The sequence below is a fragment of the Magnolia sinica genome, chromosome 18 (assembly GCF_029962835.1).
Source record: "Magnolia sinica isolate HGM2019 chromosome 18, MsV1, whole genome shotgun sequence".
In the NCBI taxonomy this organism is placed as follows: domain Eukaryota; kingdom Viridiplantae; phylum Streptophyta; class Magnoliopsida; order Magnoliales; family Magnoliaceae; genus Magnolia; species Magnolia sinica.
In genome coordinates this window covers 30,254,802-30,274,414 of record NC_080590.1, presented here as the reverse complement: position 1 = coordinate 30,274,414, position 19,613 = coordinate 30,254,802, and the positions used below count along the sequence as shown (strand labels likewise).

The following is a 19,613-nucleotide window of genomic DNA, read 5'->3' as shown; positions in this document are numbered from 1 at the left end:
ATAAATTAAAAAAGTCCTTAAAAGCTTTAGCCCAAAGAGACCCGACCTAGCCCATCCGGCCCATTTCCCACGCCAGTCTTATTGGAAGATGCCATGAATGCTTAAATGTACAACCTAACAATTTCACGTCAAATTGCCCTTGGCAGTGGACTTCCATGATGTTATAGAACACTGGGCCACCATTAAAAATAAAATAATAATAATAATAATAATAATAATAATAATAATAAAACTTGTGCTAATTGATGTCCTTAACAATCACCATGTCTATACATGAATCTCGTAGAACATTTTGAAAAGAAAATTTTCAGTTGCACACATTCACCTCTAAAAACCCAGATATGGGCCATCCATCAAGTACAGTCCATTATGAAACATGCCCTAAGAACAAAATCAGGCCTCTCACACACTTGTGAGGCACTCAATGAGCTAGCAAACTGGCCTACTTTGGCTTGCAAACTTTTGCGCTGAACCCCACATGATGATGAACAGTCAAGATCTAGCACATGCACCACATGCGCAAGTTTGATGAGATTGACCATTGGATGAGAGGGGGTCACTAACAATTGCACATGGCCCCGATGCCCCTCATCAGACCAATTACAACCATTCAGACAAGGACATGAAAAATGGATGAAAAGAGTCTTACCGTCCAGTTTGCAGGCCCTTATTATATGGCCGATATTATAATCCAATCATGGTCAGGTTGTCCCTGATCAACTGTACTGTTTGGTGTATCCCGTGTAGGTCTATATGCAGAATAGCAAGGACCGTGCTATGCATCGGATATGGAAATCTAAAGGGCTGGATGGCGTACCTTGTTGGGACGCCATTGTTGAAGATGAGATGTTGAGGTCTTCCTCTCCTTACACCCTTTAGAGAAGCTGTGATGGGTTGTAACTTTAGTTGATAGTGTTGGATTGGGAACCCAGCCTAGTTTTATAGTTACAGAGGGCGGAGGAGTTTGAAACCCATCAAAATTCCTCTCCCTATGGCTCCACACGAATTTGAGAATCTAGTTCCTCTAAAACATTGTGTGTGTATCACATTGTAGCACTCTACCCTGGGGCCCACTGGTATACCCGATCACATTATCCAACCCTTAGGACAATCCAGACCGTTGATCAATAAGGCCCACCTTATAAAATTCTTACATCCCGGGCCATCATTAATCTTTTGTGGAACCACTTGGGCCATGCAAATAAATTCACCCACTGAGAATCTACTGATTGCAATATATCGAATCATGATAGATAAAATGCAATATGAAGATAACAAGGTGCTGCTGTTCTTAATTTCTAATTATTTAGATAACTTTAAGTTTTCTGAGACGTCAACAAGCAAACAAGTTATAAAACCCAAATCAAACAAACACATATTGTATTGAGAAAAACAAGAATACTATCCATCCATACGAATGATGCACTGAAGTCCATCTCCTTGGATCATATATTCAAAGGCTTTGTTGATTTCAGAAAGTGGAATTTCATGTGTTATGAATTTCTCCAATTCAAGCTCCTGCAACCATAATGAGATAAATGTTATAATAAAGTACTTACAGTAGAAATCATGTGTTTTAGAAAAGGCCGTGTAACAATCGTTCCTGCAGTTAACGGTCAATGTAAGTTGAAGATAACTTATATTAGATTTGTTAAAAGTCAAGGGATCATAGCATTAACCTATATTCTCATCCAGAGTCATATATGAGGTTCATAACCTTCAACTACGAGGTCCTACTGTGAACTGAAAAAAAAGAACGAATAAACCTAGCTGCTGGTTGTAGGATTCCACACCCCCCAATGTAGGGCTGGGTTCTGGCAACTGTTTTTGACCATATATAATCATCGAAAGCCCTCAAATTAGTGAGCGGGATTATGTAACCATTTGATTTTGGATGAAGTCTAACAAACATAGGACAGATCCCATGAAGGGTCCATGTAGTGGTTTTTAACACTGCATTCTATCTCTTGTCGAAATGAAATATAAAGATATAATTCATTGTCTAGAGTAAAATATGTTGGTAATTACAGTTCAATGTAACGGAAATCTACTCATGCATACCTTATTCATGTATTTTTCCACAACTGAAGGAAGATCTGACAGTGGTTTATAGTTTCCGAAGAAGGTTCCTTTGAGAGTCTTGAACACGGCATCTTTGTGAGGTACGCCGACTAATACAGCAACACCCTAACCCTGCAAACATTAATGGAATTTCAATGTTATAAATTACAGACTGAGATCAAGCTTAAATGAGCAATGCTTAGAATTGAGAGTAGAAAAATACATCATGAACGCATTCAAATGCAGATATCATGACGTTGGTGTTCCCTGTACATTCAATGCTACAATCTACTCCTCCTCCAGTTATCTCAGCAATCACCTATTGAAATTCAAGAACTTGTTAAATTACTGAAAATACTTTTCAGTAGAAAATTACAGCCAAATGCTTCGGACTTAGAAAAGATATAGAAAACTACAACAAACCTCTTGAACTGGTTTGTCATGTTCTTTTAGATTTACAACTCCGTAATACCAAATTTCTTTGCTGATATTAGAAGAAAATCGAATAGTTAGTAATGTATATAAAATCCAATGATACATGTAAAAAAACAAAACACCAATAAAAAAAAGAAAATCTATTAATGTAAATAGAGTGTAACAACCCGTCCAACCAGTACAGTGTCCTGGGGTGTCCACGTAAGATTTTCCGCAGGACCGACCGCTTAGACCATGTGCGGTGAGGTACCACAAGTAAATCAACTTAAGATTAGCTCATTAGAGTAAGCCGGTCGGGACATGACAGGACCCAGTACGGGCCGTCTAGCCAGATGGCTCAATTGCCTTATCGACAGCTCGTATGGGCTACACCGTGACACAGGAAAGTCAGAAAATTCTAAAAATAAAGGGGACCATAAATCTCACTGGGCTTGTGGACCATCGCGGACCACGGACCCAGCAGACACCTAGAAGTGGGATCTGGCACTAACTAAATGCACCCCACCAATGTCAAGACCGAAATCTGGCGCTTGCAAATGAAACCGATATACCAGGCTATCCAACCGTCGAATCTCTTCCACATTTACGGTGGAGGTCTAATGAATTTTTCTATATCCGTCCATCAACTCTGGGACCCGATCGTGGAACGGTGACCATCGATCACAAATCGAACCCGTACGACCAAACCCAGACTCGATCGTCTCCAAATTTTGCATGGCCCTTCATCGGGCTATGAAGCATCTATCCTAGAAATTTCATAGCCAGAGGGCTACCAGAACCACTCCAATCACCAGAATGGACCCCTCAAGGCCGTTTAAAGATCAGAACCCTTGACTCAAACCCCACAACCGTCCGTCCGTTTGTTCCCAAATTTTACACGGGCCCTAACCGAGCCATAGGGTACGTACCCACCAAATTGGGTGGCCAAAGGAGTATTAGGGCCACACCAACCCCAAAAGTAAGTCCTAGTTGGCTATTTTGGGAATTTGAGGAAATTTAAGGCCAAAAGGCCCAAGTCTAGGGAATAAACCCTATCTCTCATAACTTTCTCTCAATTGCTACAACCACTAAGAGAAAAAGAGAGTGAAGGAGCTAAGAAGAGAAGATAGTGTGAGAGAAGGAGATTCAAGGTGGACCCTAGATCAAAGTGGGGCCCCAAGAGAGTCAACCCTTCCAACTCCCTACCTCTCTTACAAGGAGAAACTCTCCTCCTTGACTTCAACAACCAACCGTGGGTTGCCTAGGTAAGGTTTTCACCCATTCTTCTTGGAATCCATGTGGAAAGGTAGGTTTGACTTGAAATTCTAACATGCAAGAGCTTGTTTTAGGGATTCCGGCCGATCGACCCGAAAGCCCTCTTTCCTAGGGCGTTTTCCAAATCTCCAACGAACCATAGGTGCAGACTATTATCCTTAGGTGGCCTAGCACCAATTATAGTATGAGTTTAATGATTTTGTATGTTTTGGAGTGTTGTATCGAAAAATCTAGAGGAAACCTAGGAATGACATGTTGTTGGATTTGCATGGATTTACAAGTTTGGTGCTCCTTGATGATTGATATTGCCTGTCACATGATTTGGTATATGGATGATTTCATGCTCATGTTTGGTTGATTTCTCTCATTTGTGTTTGCTTCCTAGTGGGTAGGAATCATTGCTCATGTATATTTGAACCTTGAGGTGTAGGAAGTGCTTAACTTCCTCCCCAATCCACACTACTCACTTGCACCTTAATCATGATGTTGTAGCTTGCTTGTTAGGAGTGTTTAAATCATATGTTGAGATATATGTGAACATGATACTGTTATGTTTGTTGATAACCTTGATGCTGGCATACTATGAACTGTTCTCAAACCCTCGGGGTGGTTAGGAAATATGAGGAGAGAAGGTATCTCCATGGGTAGGGATACCCTAAGGCTAAACCCATGGATCTGAGCGGGTGCGCATGGGCGGCAGTAGTTCACTACATGGGCCTCTTACGCTCGATGTCGTCCGTCGCTCGTTCGCCTGATTCGTGAGGTATAGCCTACCATCTAACCAACCTTGATTGTTAATCCTGTTTGCTCACACATGTTTGGAACCTGGAATACCCTATAACCGTGGTAGCCCATCAATAACCCACTTGAAATTGGTCCACAGCCTCGTGAACCGGGCATGGTGGAATGAGACACTGTGTCCGAGCTGTCGGCCTATGCTGGGGTACCGCGCCTCCCCATAGTGACCGCGAGCGATCCCTTTCTCTCGGCACTCCTCATGTGCTTGAAGTCGGGGATGAGGAACCCGACAGGATCACGGACCGCGGGGTCTCGGCCTCAAGCATTGTGGGGTCTTGGCCTCGCAACCTGTTTAGGGCGGTAATACGTGGGGTGTACCAGATTCCCAAATCTGCTGGATGAATGGACCTAACTAATAACTCGGCTAACACGATCGCATTGCATCGCACTAGTTAGGGTGGCGACTCGGCAGTCGAGGTCGCACTGAGGGAGTATTGTCATTTGCGAACGTTAGATGGTGTCGCTCGAGGGAGCGTTGTGGTGAGGGCATGCATCATGTCATGCTGCATACATGCGCATTAATAAGATTACTTAGACATATGTGATTGTCTGCTTTTTATTAAGACCATATTATAATTGATGCCTGTGATAACTTGAGACTAATAGCACCCACTGAGTTGATCACTCACTCCCACTCTGGGACGGTGTTTTAAAACACCAACCAAACCCATTCATAGATGCAGGTGACTCGGGACTGGAGGAGCCTGGCGAGACGAGCTTGGACGAGGAGGATGAGCTATCATACTTCCAGCTGATGGAGGGTTCTCCGCTAGCTTGATTGGCGGGATTGGGTCACCGAGCAGGGGGCTCAGTCCTATTCTTTTGGACTTGCGATTCTTTTGAGATACTGTTGGGTAGCGACATATGCGCCCCTTTGTACTTTTGGACATGTATATGAATGTACATTTGTTTTTCGCTCATTTCAGTAGACTGGTGTGGTTATGTTTCATGCTCCAGAAACTTCCAGGCTGCGCAACTAAACCTGATTAAACCCATTAATGAAATCGGTTAAAAGTGGCTCTCGGGAACTCGGGAGTCAAGCGTATGCGTGACCCCCGATTTTCAGGGTGTTACATAGAGTGTAACATTAACCTTCCTCGAATTTTTTTGGGTTCAAATCAACACCAATAATCCTTGAAGCTCCGACAATCCTGGCCCCTTCAGCAGCCTAATCACATGATATAATTACATCATTTGTCATAAAATGAGAAGTTACATAACATAAATGCACTTTATATAGATGAGAGGAAATTGAATTTTGGAAAAACCAAACATACTAGGTATAGAAACAACATTTTTAACTCAACAATTGGATAGATTCGATAGATTAACCTTATAGATTAGAGTCACAATCGCAAAAGACTTCTTCACAGGAGGGCCATTGTCCAGATCAATCCAGTGCACTCATATCTGTCTCATCCCAAAGAAGAGCAATCCGAAAATCATCACAGATTACAGACCTATAAGCCTTTGTAACTGCATTATGAAGATCTTTTCAAAGATAATAGCAACAAGGTTGGCCACAATCCTCCTCTCCATCATTTCAGAAGAACAAGGGGCTTTTGTTAAAGGTAGATCGATAGTGGAAAACGTTTCCATGGTTAGAGAGATGGTGTGTGAGTTGGACTACAAAGTTTATGGGGGCAACATGATTTTAAAGCTTGACATGAAAAAAGCTTACGACCGTATAAAATGGAATTTTATAGCTCACGTATTGAAAAAGTTCGGCTTTGATCAGAGATGGATCCTCCAAGTGCAGCGGTGTTGGAAAGGAAGTTGGTTCTCCATTCTAATCAACGGAAGAGATTTCAGCTTTTTTCAATCAACCAGAGGCTTACGACAGGGAGACCCATTATCGCCATCCATATTCATTCTTGCAGCTGAAGTTCTTAGTCGAGGCATTCACAATCTATTCACATCGAGGACCTGTAAAGTGTTCAAACTCCCTCAACATTGTCCTATGATAACTCATTTATTTATTTTTGCTGACGATGCTATATTATTCTTAAATGGCAGGCTAGCAACAATACGAGCACTTCTCAGATTTAAGGTGAATATGAAAACGCATCAGGTCGGAAGGTGAATGTGTTTAAAACATTCTTCATCGCCCCGAAGAAAGTATTGAAAGCAAGAGTTTGAAGAATCGGCAACCTGACAGGATTCAAACAGGCCCATGCACATACCTGGGTGTCTCTCTCAACAAAGGCAAAACCCGAACTCCACTCATGTTGCAGCTCATCTAGAAAATTTCCAATAGGATTGAGGGCTGGAAAGCCAAACTCCTTAATTCAATGGCAAAGGTAGTTTTGATAAAGCATGTGTTGATGGGTATTCCAATACATGCCATGTCTGCAATGAACATTTCCAAAGCCGTATGCAAAATGTTGGAGGTGGCCTTTGCATATTTCTTCTGGGGCAGCTTGGATGGACGGAAGAAAGGGCATTGGGTTAGGTGGTCTAGGATATGTGTTCCTCTTCTGGAGGGAGGATTAGGAATCAGAAGCATGAAAGATGTTATGTGGGCTTTTAGAATTAAAATAGGTTGGAATCTATTGCAAGGGAAGTCTTTATGGGCGAAACTCATCTCAACGAAGTACTCAACAAGTTTATAACTAACAGAGGAATGAATTGCGCAACAACCTCAGGTGTATGTAAGGACATAAACAAATCATTACCATTTTCTATTCACCATTCCAAATGGCTTATTGGAGAGGGGAGAGTCTTTTTTTGGGACCAAAACTGGTCGGGGGGAGGTTTTCTAGCAGGAGCAGCCCTGGGCCCAATCCCGCACCACCTTCGGGATGCCACGGTGAGGGACTTCAATCCACAAACTGGCAGATGGAATATGTTTGATTTACAAGATCTTCTTCCAGGCGCAGCCCTTTAGAAAATTATAGAAAGTTCTGTTGAACTATCAAACAGGGAAGACACTCATGTAAATTTTCATTGAAGTCGGCATGAAATGGTAATAGATAACATCAGCCAAAGCTTCAATAGGCCACGTGGGCTTGGAACAAATTCCTTCCGCCGAAAATAGGAACATTCCTCTGGAAGATTATGCAAAAGGTTGTCCCATTGGATATGACAATTCAAAAATCTGGTGTGAACGTGGCCTCGTGATGTGAATGCTGCAGGGAGGACCATGTGAGCTCAGTAGATAGACAGAAAAAGGAAAAGGCCCAATGCAGGGCCACCTGCAACCCACGGTTCAGGGGAACCAGAGCATGCAGTTAGATCATAACAGGGGCCAGCGAGCAGAGAAGAAACAGGCTGATCAGCACAACTGGGTAGCTCGCCCATCGTGGGTCCTTCCCAATCACCAGATCTGAGGCCAGTGCAAAGCTTACCGGACACTAATTAGATGTAATTCGGCAATCCTTGGCAGTCGTATCCTTCTATCTCCGCAACTCCTCATGAGGAAGATCTTGATCACCTTTTCTGTCAAGGAACCATTGTGGGAGAGGTATGAGCCCATTTCTCCCAACTTTTTGATATTCCTACTATTCCCAATCAGACGATCCTTCATAGGATCAAGGACCTCCAAGGCTACCCGCACCACCAGACTCAAACATTTAACGGGTTTGGCCCACTGCTTCATAGCCTGGAAGTTATGGGTGAGCCGAAATGCTTCCAGATTTGAATGTTCTAAGATGTCAGCCAATTAGATCATCTCCAAAGTTAACAGATGGTTAGGGGAAGTAGGAATCACTATGTTTGAGACAGATACCAATTCTCTGGCGGAAACCGTCACTTTACAAGCCTTTCGAATGGAAACTACTTATTTACCTCTTGAAGCAAAATATCTAATGATTAAATGGATGAAATCGAGAAGAGGATGGCTGAAACTAAACATTGATGGTTTGTTGAGAGGGAACCCAGGCGAGACGGAGGAGGGGGAGTTTGCAGGGACCATTTAGGGTGGCTGATCTTTGCCTTCCACAAAAACTACGCCAGAGCAACGAACATGATTGCGGAAGCACAGACTATGCTTGTTGGCATAGACATTTGTTCCAATTTGGGCCTTTCAAACATTATTGTTGAGTCTGATTCCAAGCTTATAGCGGACACAAGCAAAGATCCCTCGGGCCCCAGTTCATGGAACATCTAGTATAGGATGGGAGCCATCCAATAAAAGAGTCACCCCCTTAACCTCATTTTTTAGCACATTTTCCGCGAGGGTAACTCGGCGGCGGATGCTTTGGCTAGGTTGGACAGTGATGGGTGCACCAACAGATTTTTTAGATACCAAGCAGACCTCTCAAGAAAAATTAGGAGATCTTTGGTGCTAGACAATGCTGGGTTAGGGAGCATCAGGACAATCAGATTTGGAGCTTAGCCTTTTCTCTCCATTCATCATCTGCGGCAGATGGGATGAGTCCTTTACCACTAGCCCATGCATCAATGGCATTCTCCTACTTTTGATTTGGCGCTGATGCTGATATTAGTGGATAGTCTTGTTTGTCTATTTTGAATAGAGCCTAGTGTGAGAATTTTGGTATATGATAGGCGAGGTCCGAAATCTTTTTGTTGGGACCCGCCCGAATGGTTGTACAATCTATTGCGATTTATAAAATTTAGGTGGAATGAGTCCACCTTTCCTTTAAAAAAGAAAAAAGAAAAACAAAGAGAAAGAGTTGCAGTCACATGATGGGATGGTCTATGCCCTAGATTTTTCTCTATCAGTTGATACTAGTTGTCTAATGAAAATGGACAATAGCAACCAACTGTCCACATTCAACAAGGGTCTAATAGACGGTTTGGATCATATAATTGGGAATACTCATAACATCCATCAGCTACCATAGCCCCAACATGTGAAAGAATCTGGATCACAGTTTTAAATTTGCTTAGCAAAATATTGATAAAATACAAATATTTCCTCACCAAAGAAAATTATAAGGAAAAAAAAAAAAAAAGAAGAAAAGAAGAGACAAACTCACAGCTAGGCCGTTTGCTCCCAATCCGAAAACAGCAACACTGGAACCCCTTGTGGGTTTCGCAACATTTAAAGTGGCACCAAGACCTAAAAGTAAAAAAAAAAAAAACTCAATTCAATTACAAGAAAAAGGAATTCATGTTGAAAATTCATGAAACAGAGGAAGTTAACTGAATAGAAAGTCGAATTTTTATGGCAGTGTAGAGTCCACCTTTGAGATTCCGCAACTAAGAATACAAACTTTATCAAGAGGAGCAGCAGGGTTGATCTTGGCAACACAACCAACATGAACAACAGTGTATTCACTGAAAGTAGATGTTCTTACAAAATGGTAGATGGGCTTCCCATTGATAGAAAACCTTGATTGCCTGTCACTAATCATTACTCCCCTATCTGTGTTTATTCTAAGGAGATCACACATGTTGCTTTTCTTTGATTTACAATGAGCACATTCCTTGCATTCTCCTGTGAATACAGGGAGCACATGGTCGCCTGGTTCGAGATCCGTCACACCCTCTCCAACACTCTCTACAATCCTATAAATAAGATAGAGATCCTTATAAATTGTAAATGCAAAAAGTATTGTCATTGTACTCGTATCATTTTCTTTAAGCTAGAAACAAAGGCCAAAACATTAAATATCTTTAAAAGTATGAAGAAAAAAGAAAATTAAAAGAATAAAAATGTAATTAAGATAAAGAAGCATACCCTCCAGCTTCATGGCCAAAGATGCGAGGGAATATAGGTGTCTGCTCCTGCAATATTCAAATATCTCAAAATTATTTCATCCATCATTTTACAATAACATTAAAAAGAAAAACAATAGTACCCTTACAAAGAGGTACTATGCGCTCGACCGCATGTTACCTTCCCATGAGGTCGAGTGCTGGCGGCATGTTATTTGTTGGATGGTAAAAATTTTAAACAAACGAGGAGATTTTATAGGAAAACTGGACAAACAAAACTGGTGCAACCAGTTATTAAAACACCTCTCTCTCTCTCTCTCTCTCGTATTTTCTGCAAAAGGCTTACGCCCACCTTTGAAACCTTCCTAAGGTCCACTATGATTTATCTGAGATCCAACCTGTTCATAAGTTAAGACATACATGAAAGAAGGGAAAATACATATTTCAGCTTGATCGAAAACTTTTTTGGCCATTAGAAATTTTTAATGGCAGGCTTCACTCTATCCACTGTTTTCTTTGGTGGGCCCATTCGAGCTTTGGATCTGACTCATTCTTTATCTCATGCCTTAAATTGATATCTCCAAGTGAATGGACGGTAGTGGGTCCCACAAAACTTGGTGACGTAACCTGTCCGTAGCTAATTCGCATCTAGCTGGTGTTGGAAGGAAGCGGATTAGTTGCTGTATCGCACACCAGCTATATAGCTGATGTAGATATGTGTCGTGCGAATATGAGCGCGGACACCCTTAGAGCTCCGAGTTGTACAAATGATTCAAAGGAGATTAAAGGTACATGGCCCCACAATGATGTATTTATTATATCCACACCGTTCATCCATTTTTCAATATTATTTTAGAGCATTAGACAAAAAATGAATCATATCCAAATCTCAAATGGATCACACCACAAATAGTAGTGAGGATAATGATTTTCACCATTAAAAAATTCGTAGGGCCCACCAAAACGTTTATTTTCCATCCAATCTGTTAATAAGGTCACAAATACATGGATGAAGAGGAAAACAAATTTCATATTGATCCGAAACTTCTGTGACCCCTAAAAGGGTTTCAATGGTAGACGTTCAATATTCCACTTCTTTTTGCAGTGTGGTCCAATTGAGCATTATATCCGTCTTATTTTTTGGCTCAAGCCTTAAGATGAGCTCGCAAATGGATGGACGGTTTGGATATAACACATACCTCATGATGGGACCCATAGAACTTGCTGACGTTAATACACTAACTATATAGTTGGTGTGTGGTACACCAGCCAATCCGCTTCCGCGTTGAAGTCCATTACGCCTTTTAATCTGGAAGCGCCTTTTAATATGGAAGTAGATGTAGGATTATATACTGACAGGTCGAGTAGTGAGTCCGCTACTGAAGTTACGTCACCAAGTTCTGTGGGCCCTACGATGATGTATGTGTTGTATCCACACCGTCCATCCATTTTGAGATATCATTTTAGGGCATGAGGTAGATAAAAAGCTTTAGTGGAACCCACCACAGAAAATAGTGGGGAGAGTGATTCCCACCATTGAAACTATCCCAAGGCCCACCATAATGTTTATTTGAAATCCAACTTGTTTAAAAGTTAAAAAAGACATGAAATAAGAGAAAACACAAATATCAGCTTGCTCTAAAACTTTTGTGGCCTTTCGAAGTTTTTAATGGTGGGCGTCACTGTCCCCACTGTTTTCTGTGCTAGGGTCCACTGGAGGTTTGGATTTAACTCATTCTTTGCATATTGCCCTAAAATAATCTCTCCAAATGGATGGAATGTGTGGATACAAAACATACATCATGGTGGGGCCCATTAAACTTGATGACGTCACTTCAGTAGCGAGTCTCGCTACTCAACCTATCAGTATATAATCCATGCCCAAAGTGAATAGAAACTGTGTGAATTGAACTTCTATCGTTGAGAAATTCTCAGGTGGTCAAGGTTGCACTGTGTTCAGTAAGGGCCAACTGTAGTGTTTGTGAGAAATCCACCCCGTCGATCAGTTTTTGGAGATCTTTTTCGGACATAGGGCCAAAAATGATCCGGATCCAAGACTTAAGTGGGCCGCACTAAAGGAAAAGGTGGGTAGGGAAATTCCTACCGTCGAAACCTCCTTGGGTCGAAAGTGATGTTTCAATTGCATCTATACTGTTCATAGCAATATTCATACTGAGATGAACTGAAAACACAAATATTATCTTGATTTAAAACTTATGTGGCCCCATGAATATTTCAACTGTGGACGTTCAATCCTCACATGTTCGGCCCATTTGAGTATTGGATCTGGCTCATTTTTGGCCTCTTGTCCTAAAATGATATGAAAAAATGGATGGACGGGGTGGATTTCTAAAAAAAAATCACAGTAGACCCCACCTGGGTTATACGTCTGAGAGAGATAGAGGTGGATGGGTATTTTAATTAGGAGTGTACATTGAGTCAAACCAAGTCGAGCTGGCCTTAGCTCGACTCGGCTCGGCCACTGGCTGACCTCAGCTCGAACTCGACTCGGTTCAGTCCTCGAGCCTGACTGGGCAGATCGGCTCGGTTCGGTCAGCAGCTCAGCCTAGCTCGGGTCGAGTTCGAGCCAAGATCGAGCCGAGTTCGTCATTGAGGCATTTCTACAAACACCTGAACTACAACTTTAAAATCCCACTGTCTTATAAACATAGGCAATGGTTTTATAGGTATTTTATCAAAAACCTTCTAAGTAATATAAAAACCAAGAAAAATAAAGAGAAAAAGGGTATTTATTTCATGTAGATACCTTCATTGCCACCAGCCACATTTTCTTAGGTCATTCTATCAAACAGTTGGTGAGCAACATCAACGGCAAAGTAACCGAGTCACCAAACTGGTTCGATCCGAGTTCGATTCGAGCTAGATTCGATCCAAGTCGAGTTGAGCTGGGGCTTGCTCGATCTCATTTTCGAGCTCAAAAAATCAGCTCGACTCGGCTCAAACTTGGCTTCGAACAGAGTCAAAACTGATTGATGGGTTGGATTTATCACAAACATCATAGTGGGCCCCACACAAAATCCTTGCGCATGATCTTCCAACAACGAAAGACTCGTACATGATCTTCCCGGTTTATTTAAAGTTTTTACCATCCGACGAATAACATGTTGCCAGCACTCGACCTCATGGAAAGGTAACATATGGTGGAGCGCACAGTACCTTTTCCCTATATATATATATATATATATATATATATATTTATATATATATTTATATTTATATATATATAAATTTTTTTCTTTTACAAGCATGAATGATATGATTATGATAAAAAGAAAGAAAAGAAGAGAGAAACCTTGGCTTCCCAGAAGTAGACATCAGTATGGCAGAGGGAAGTGAAGAGAATCTTCAAACGGACCTCCATTGCCTTTGGTGGAGCCACCTCCACCTCTTCTATCACCAACAGCTTCCCTGCTTCCCATGCTACTGCAGCTGCATCCATCCATGGAAGAATCCGATGATCCCCATAGATATTACAAAATTACATATGATAGAAAGGGAAGAGGGGGAAGGTAATTTAAGATGATACCTCTGCATCGGATAACCTGATTAGCTGTGCTCGATGACATCTCTCTTCCTGCATTTTCTTGGATCTTCTTCTCTCTATGGTAGACTGTGAGCTGATGAAAGGAGATTGGCTGCTTTGTGGGATATTTATACATGAGATAAAAGGATTTGAATGTTCTAATCTTTATTAGTGTAAATATGGAGATTGGACATTTCAACGAATACAACGCGGTCAGGAAAACCATTTTACCTCTGCCTGCGACTCTTGCATCCACAGTATGTGGTTTTGGGTCCCTGAATTCGTCCCGCGAGATGATTTTGTATAGGGAATTTTTATTTTTTAGCTGCGGGTCCCGCTCATGATGAATGCGAATAAAGTGGACGCTGATTGGATACGGACCCGGATTTCCTAAGATAAGAGTGTCAGATGAAGTTCCTGCTTTTGTAAGTTAGGTGGGCCCATCGTAATGTTGGTGAGAAATCCATACCGTCGATTCATTTTTCCAGCTCATTTTAAGAGATAAAAACTAATTTTTTTATGTTTTAATTCAACCCATGGTAATGACTTCGTTAACAACATGGATGCATACAAACCTCAAGGTGGACTCAAGAAGCATCAACGGTGGGCATTTCTTTCAATACTTTCTTCTCTCGTGTGGCACACTTAAATTTTATATCTGCATCATTTAAATAAAATAAAATAAAATAAAAATCTCATATCCTAAAATGAGATTGCAAAATGGATGGATGGGCTGGATTTCTCATAAGCCTTACCTAGCTTTTGAGACGGCAGGAAGCATCTTACACCCTGGCTGGGGATAGAAAGTGAAAACCATCAACACCTGGGCCAAGGAGCGAGAGATAAAAACCGCTCACACAGGTCAAGAGACAAAGAAGCCCACTACCGTGCTATGAATAAAAAGAAGACAGACAAGATCACATCTTGGGCCCAAAGAAAAGGAAAATGACGTGCCTTGCTAAATCACTATAAGGACGCGGATTCCGTCCTACCCCCGCCCGGACAGTAATCCGTTCGGCCAGGGCTCTGTGGGGCCTACCATGATGTAAGTGTTTTATCCACGCGGTTCATCGTTTTTTTCATATCATTTTAAGATATGAGCAAAATGAGGCAGGTATAGGAATTAAATGGACCACAAAGTGGGGATTGAACGTCCACTATTAAAAACTTCTTGGGATCTGGAGAAGTTTCGGATCAAGCTGATATTTGTTTTTTCACTTCATCCACGTATACATGACCGTATGAATAGGTTGTAGGGTAAAAAAACATCAAGGTGGCTCTTAGAAAGGTTTCAACGGTGGGTGTGATTACCACTGCAGCTTCCTTTGGTGTGGTCCACTGGAGCTGTGGAGGTTCTTCATTTTTAAAATCCTACATTAGAATGACCCGATAAAATCGGTTAACGGTGTGGATAAAACACTTGCATCATGGTGGGCCCCACAGAGCCCTGCCCGGACGGTAATCTTCCGGGCGGGGGTAGGACGCAATCCGCATCCCTTACAATAATGCTCTATCAAACTCAGGAATCTGATGGTGGAGATAAAAGACTGAGAGTTGCTGGGTTGGAAAATGACGTGCCTTACTATAATGCTCAATGATACTTTGTGAGATTATGAAAGCCGTCCATTGACAAAAGATTTAGGAAGGAAATTAAAGTGGGTCAAAATAATCCTTTTCTCTTTCAACGGCCTGAGTTAACTTCAAAAGTAACGGATGTGGCTTTTTGTTAAACAAACGTTGCCAAATGGTAAGAGGGGATTTACAAACACAAGAATTTCAGGATTTTCATTATTTATTTATTATTATTATTATTTTTTTAAGTATGACTAAAAGGAGGTTTGAAATCCAACCGGTTGGACCAACGGTTGTGGTCCACCCATGTAACAATCCGAAATTTTGGGTGCGAGTTTACCCGTACGTAAGGATGTACGATTACACTTTTACACTTGTTCAACTGTAAACTTATAAATCCATTAATATTTATGTAGTTTAATCAGAATCTACGCATAGGGAGCATTTTTCAACCGCTAATTGATAGGATGAATCATTAAATACTTTAATATTCTTACCCATAAATTAAAACTAACCATTGATATAACCTATCACCATCAGATGAAGATATTCGACCATCCACTTTGAATTTGGACCACCTGATCAAAGTAAACTAATTACCAAATCTTCACAACCACTTGTTCGCACATCAAATTAAAATTTGAATCCGCTCATTTTGTTCGTCACTTATAAATATGCTTAACTTACAGTCAAAATTATGATCTAAGCATTTTACACCGATGAACCATTCACTTAAATCTAACGGTGTACATTTCTAATATAGATCACATCCAAAAACTACTTTTTATGTATCCATTTACAAAACTCACTGTATAATAACATGTAAGTACGATTAATATCCTATCAATCCAATTACTTAAATTTTTGTACTTCATTATCTCGTCTATCATGTTCGTATCCGTCAAACGGACCATCAAAATATCAAAATAAACTGTTCATTTGAAAAATTATAGGACATACATTACAATTACCGGTAAGTTTTCATATGGGACATTAATACACGTTGATTTGAATTATAGGTAGATGTGAGTCATTAAAAAGGCATTTTGGCTATCTTGGTGAGATCAAGGCTCAAACTTTACCTGTTGATGAAGCAAACGAAATGATGGGTCATGGTAAAGTTTCATCTGAAACTAACAGTGTGAATGAAAGTTATTTACATTTTAAAAAATTTTCAAAAGTGTGGGACTTCTGGTCTATGCAACTTAATCGTGTGTGTGTGTGTGTGTGTATAAAAGGAGTAAAATAACACCAATGTATTTTGGTATCACATGTTATCTCTCAACTCATTTGGTTGGGATCTTGACCGTCAAACACATCACCCTTTCATCATAATAGGACCCACTAAGAAGATCCAAACCGATCATCAGATCTGGCCACAGGGAAAATTCCAATAATAGACGGGTTTAAGCTGATTTCCAAACTTTGTGGCACACATGATTACCAAATAAGCTCCATTTTTTCCATAAGTTAACAAGATCTAAGAAGTTGAGTGTACGGGGTGGATTTTTCTAGTGATCTACACCGTCCCAACTACGTGACCCTAGTCACTATCAATCCAATCCAGCTATACCATCTATCATCACCACTTACTCATACATGGTTAGATATGTCATGTCCTTTGGTCCATAACCTAACATGATATAATAAAGCGGATTAACGGAATAGATTACTCATAAGGAACAGGATGAACTCCACATATCAATGGAAAATAAATCTATAACAACTCCAAAATTTTTCGATTCCTTAAATTTTAAAATTTTTATTTTTTTAAAAGGAGATCAAATCGGTTGAAACCTCCCTCATCATTTTCTTATCCGAGTAACTCTGTTTTCTTTTTAAGGACAAACATTTCTCGCTAATCAAAAAGAGTAAAATAAAAATAAGAGAAAAGATAAAAGGAGAGAGATTAGTGGAAGAATAACTTGTAAAGTTTAATACTTATTTTATTTTAGATTTTTATTTTAAATATGTTATTATGCTTTGGCTTTGCGTGATGGACAGTATGGATCTACCATGGGTGTAATGCATGTGCGTATCTATCAATATGTGCGCATATGCATGATGTGCCTTGATTTTACTTGAATTACGTATTTGAATTATTTTGCATGTGGGGCCGATCAATTCAATCTATTAGGTTCTAAGGACCAAAATATGAAAAATCTCCAAAAATTAGACTAAATTAACATTTTGGTAGGCCATAATATGCAAAATAGAATTCATGATGCATTCGCCGTTGGAATATCTATCGGAGCCACGGGGAGTTCTGATAGAGATACCAAATATTTTGACCATAAAAAATAATTGTGTGGACTAATAAACAATTCGGATCTTACATAGATAGTTAGGAGAGTCTGAAATAATAAATGTATATGTTTTAATGGTGGAAGAATGGTCGGTGTTGTTCATGGTAGTATGACTCATCAGAATAACGAATCTACCTCATTTTTTTTTTACCAATGTCCTAAAACGATGTGAGTAAAATGGTGAATGGGATAGATCTTATGCACACATTATCTATGGACCATCATGAAAAAAATATAATAATATAAAATGGGTGTAAAAGTGAAGTTGATTTATTCATATTGGAATTAGTTGGATTGATGGGCCTTCTATGCAGGGCCTTTCTTGATGTAAGTATCAAATTCGTACCGTCTAATAATCTTGTCACTTAATAAGAGACATGTGGTTGAAAATTTTATTCGAAAGAAAACTCACGTGGACCACAGTGCCTTAAATAGTGAAAATTAAATGGCCACCATTGAGTATTCATGTGGGTTACAAAAGTGTTATTTCTAGGAGATTTTTAGGCTCGTCCTTCATGAGGAGATTACCCATTTCACCCATGGTTTAGATTATCATGGGACCTATTAAAAAATTAGATAAAAAATAAGTACAAAAAAATAATAATAATAAAGTTTGGTTTCCAGTGTTGAAACCAAGTGCGGTTTCTAACATTACAAATCATCTTGGGTCGTCAAATTGTGGACCCATAGTGATATATGTATTATATCCACTCCATCCATTTAATTTGGAAGGTTACTGTGGGTTAAGAATGTAAATTTAGGACATATCCAAAATGTATGCGACCCATACAGAAAGAAAATAATAGTAGTTATACAATGATTGTTTAGGGTATTACAGGTTCCACAGATTTTGGTTTGGATTGAAATTTCTTCCCAATGGTCAATATAATGGTGGTAACCATATAATCAGTCTAAATCCCTTTAAGTAGGACCCACATAAAAAAAGTGTGTTCGATATATATAATTTAATATATTTCAGCATTCAGATGCATGGTAAAACTTATATATAAGGTACATGCATGTTTAGGATAAAACATACATAGGGTCAAATTATGTGTCATCATGGCATGCTATTGTAAGATCCAAGCCATCCATGTGGTGGGTCATCTTATAAGATATCTAGCCTGCCTTTTTGGCTGAGATAGATAAAATAAACCCTATCTATTAGGTATGTTACCTTGTAAAACCTAAGTATCACTCTCATGTATAACCTTAATTAGTAATCAAAATAAATCAAATGCTTTATGAACTTAATATTTTTTAATATTATGATGTACTGCATATGGATTATTTATACGTATTCTCTGCTCTACTCCATCGGATTTCTCCTTAAATCATCAGGTGAGTAATCCCAACATGTTTCCTCTCCATACAATTAAAATAATTTGTTGTTGTGAATGACTTGATTGAGAATTGATTATGAACTTATTAGTGCTGAGATATTCTTGGATTATGAACATGTGAAATGCCTCTCATAGGGAGAGATGTATGTGACTACTGATATGATTACTATTGCATCAAACATTCATGTCTGGCATCATTAACACTCTTGTACAATTACCTTGGGGGGGGGATGCAGGCCTTGCCCATGCCTACCAACGGTAGAAGCCTACCGAGTGTAAATACGGGTTGTCGATATCCAAGTCAAGTAAGTGGATGGTTTTTATTTATACTTACTTAATGCATCATCAATACTATTAATAGCATACGCTTTAATTATTTGCATTATATTTCTAATTTTTATGCTTTACTTGTATGTATTATTTTAATTGTATTATGCACGAACCACGATGAGTTCACTCACTGGGCCTGGCTAGCTGACGGTTTATTGATGAAAAAACCGTACAGATGGAATTGAAGCAGATACAATGACTCAAAAGCAAGAATATGAAGCAAAACCAATGGATGATCCACAGGATCAGTAGCTATATTTAACCAAAGACGAGATTACTTCGTTGGATCATTAAACAGGACATGTGTTTCCTATTATTATTTTATTTCTGTTTTTAAATGACTTCAAA

At 39.8% G+C, this 19,613-nt stretch overlaps 1 pseudogene; it reads right to left on the bottom strand.

Annotated features, from left to right (window-relative positions):
• Nucleotides 1–1,266: 1,266 nt before the first annotated feature.
• LOC131233509 (alcohol dehydrogenase-like) lies at nucleotides 1,267–14,098 on the bottom strand (annotated as a pseudogene).
• Nucleotides 14,099–19,613: the final 5,515 nt, after the last annotated feature.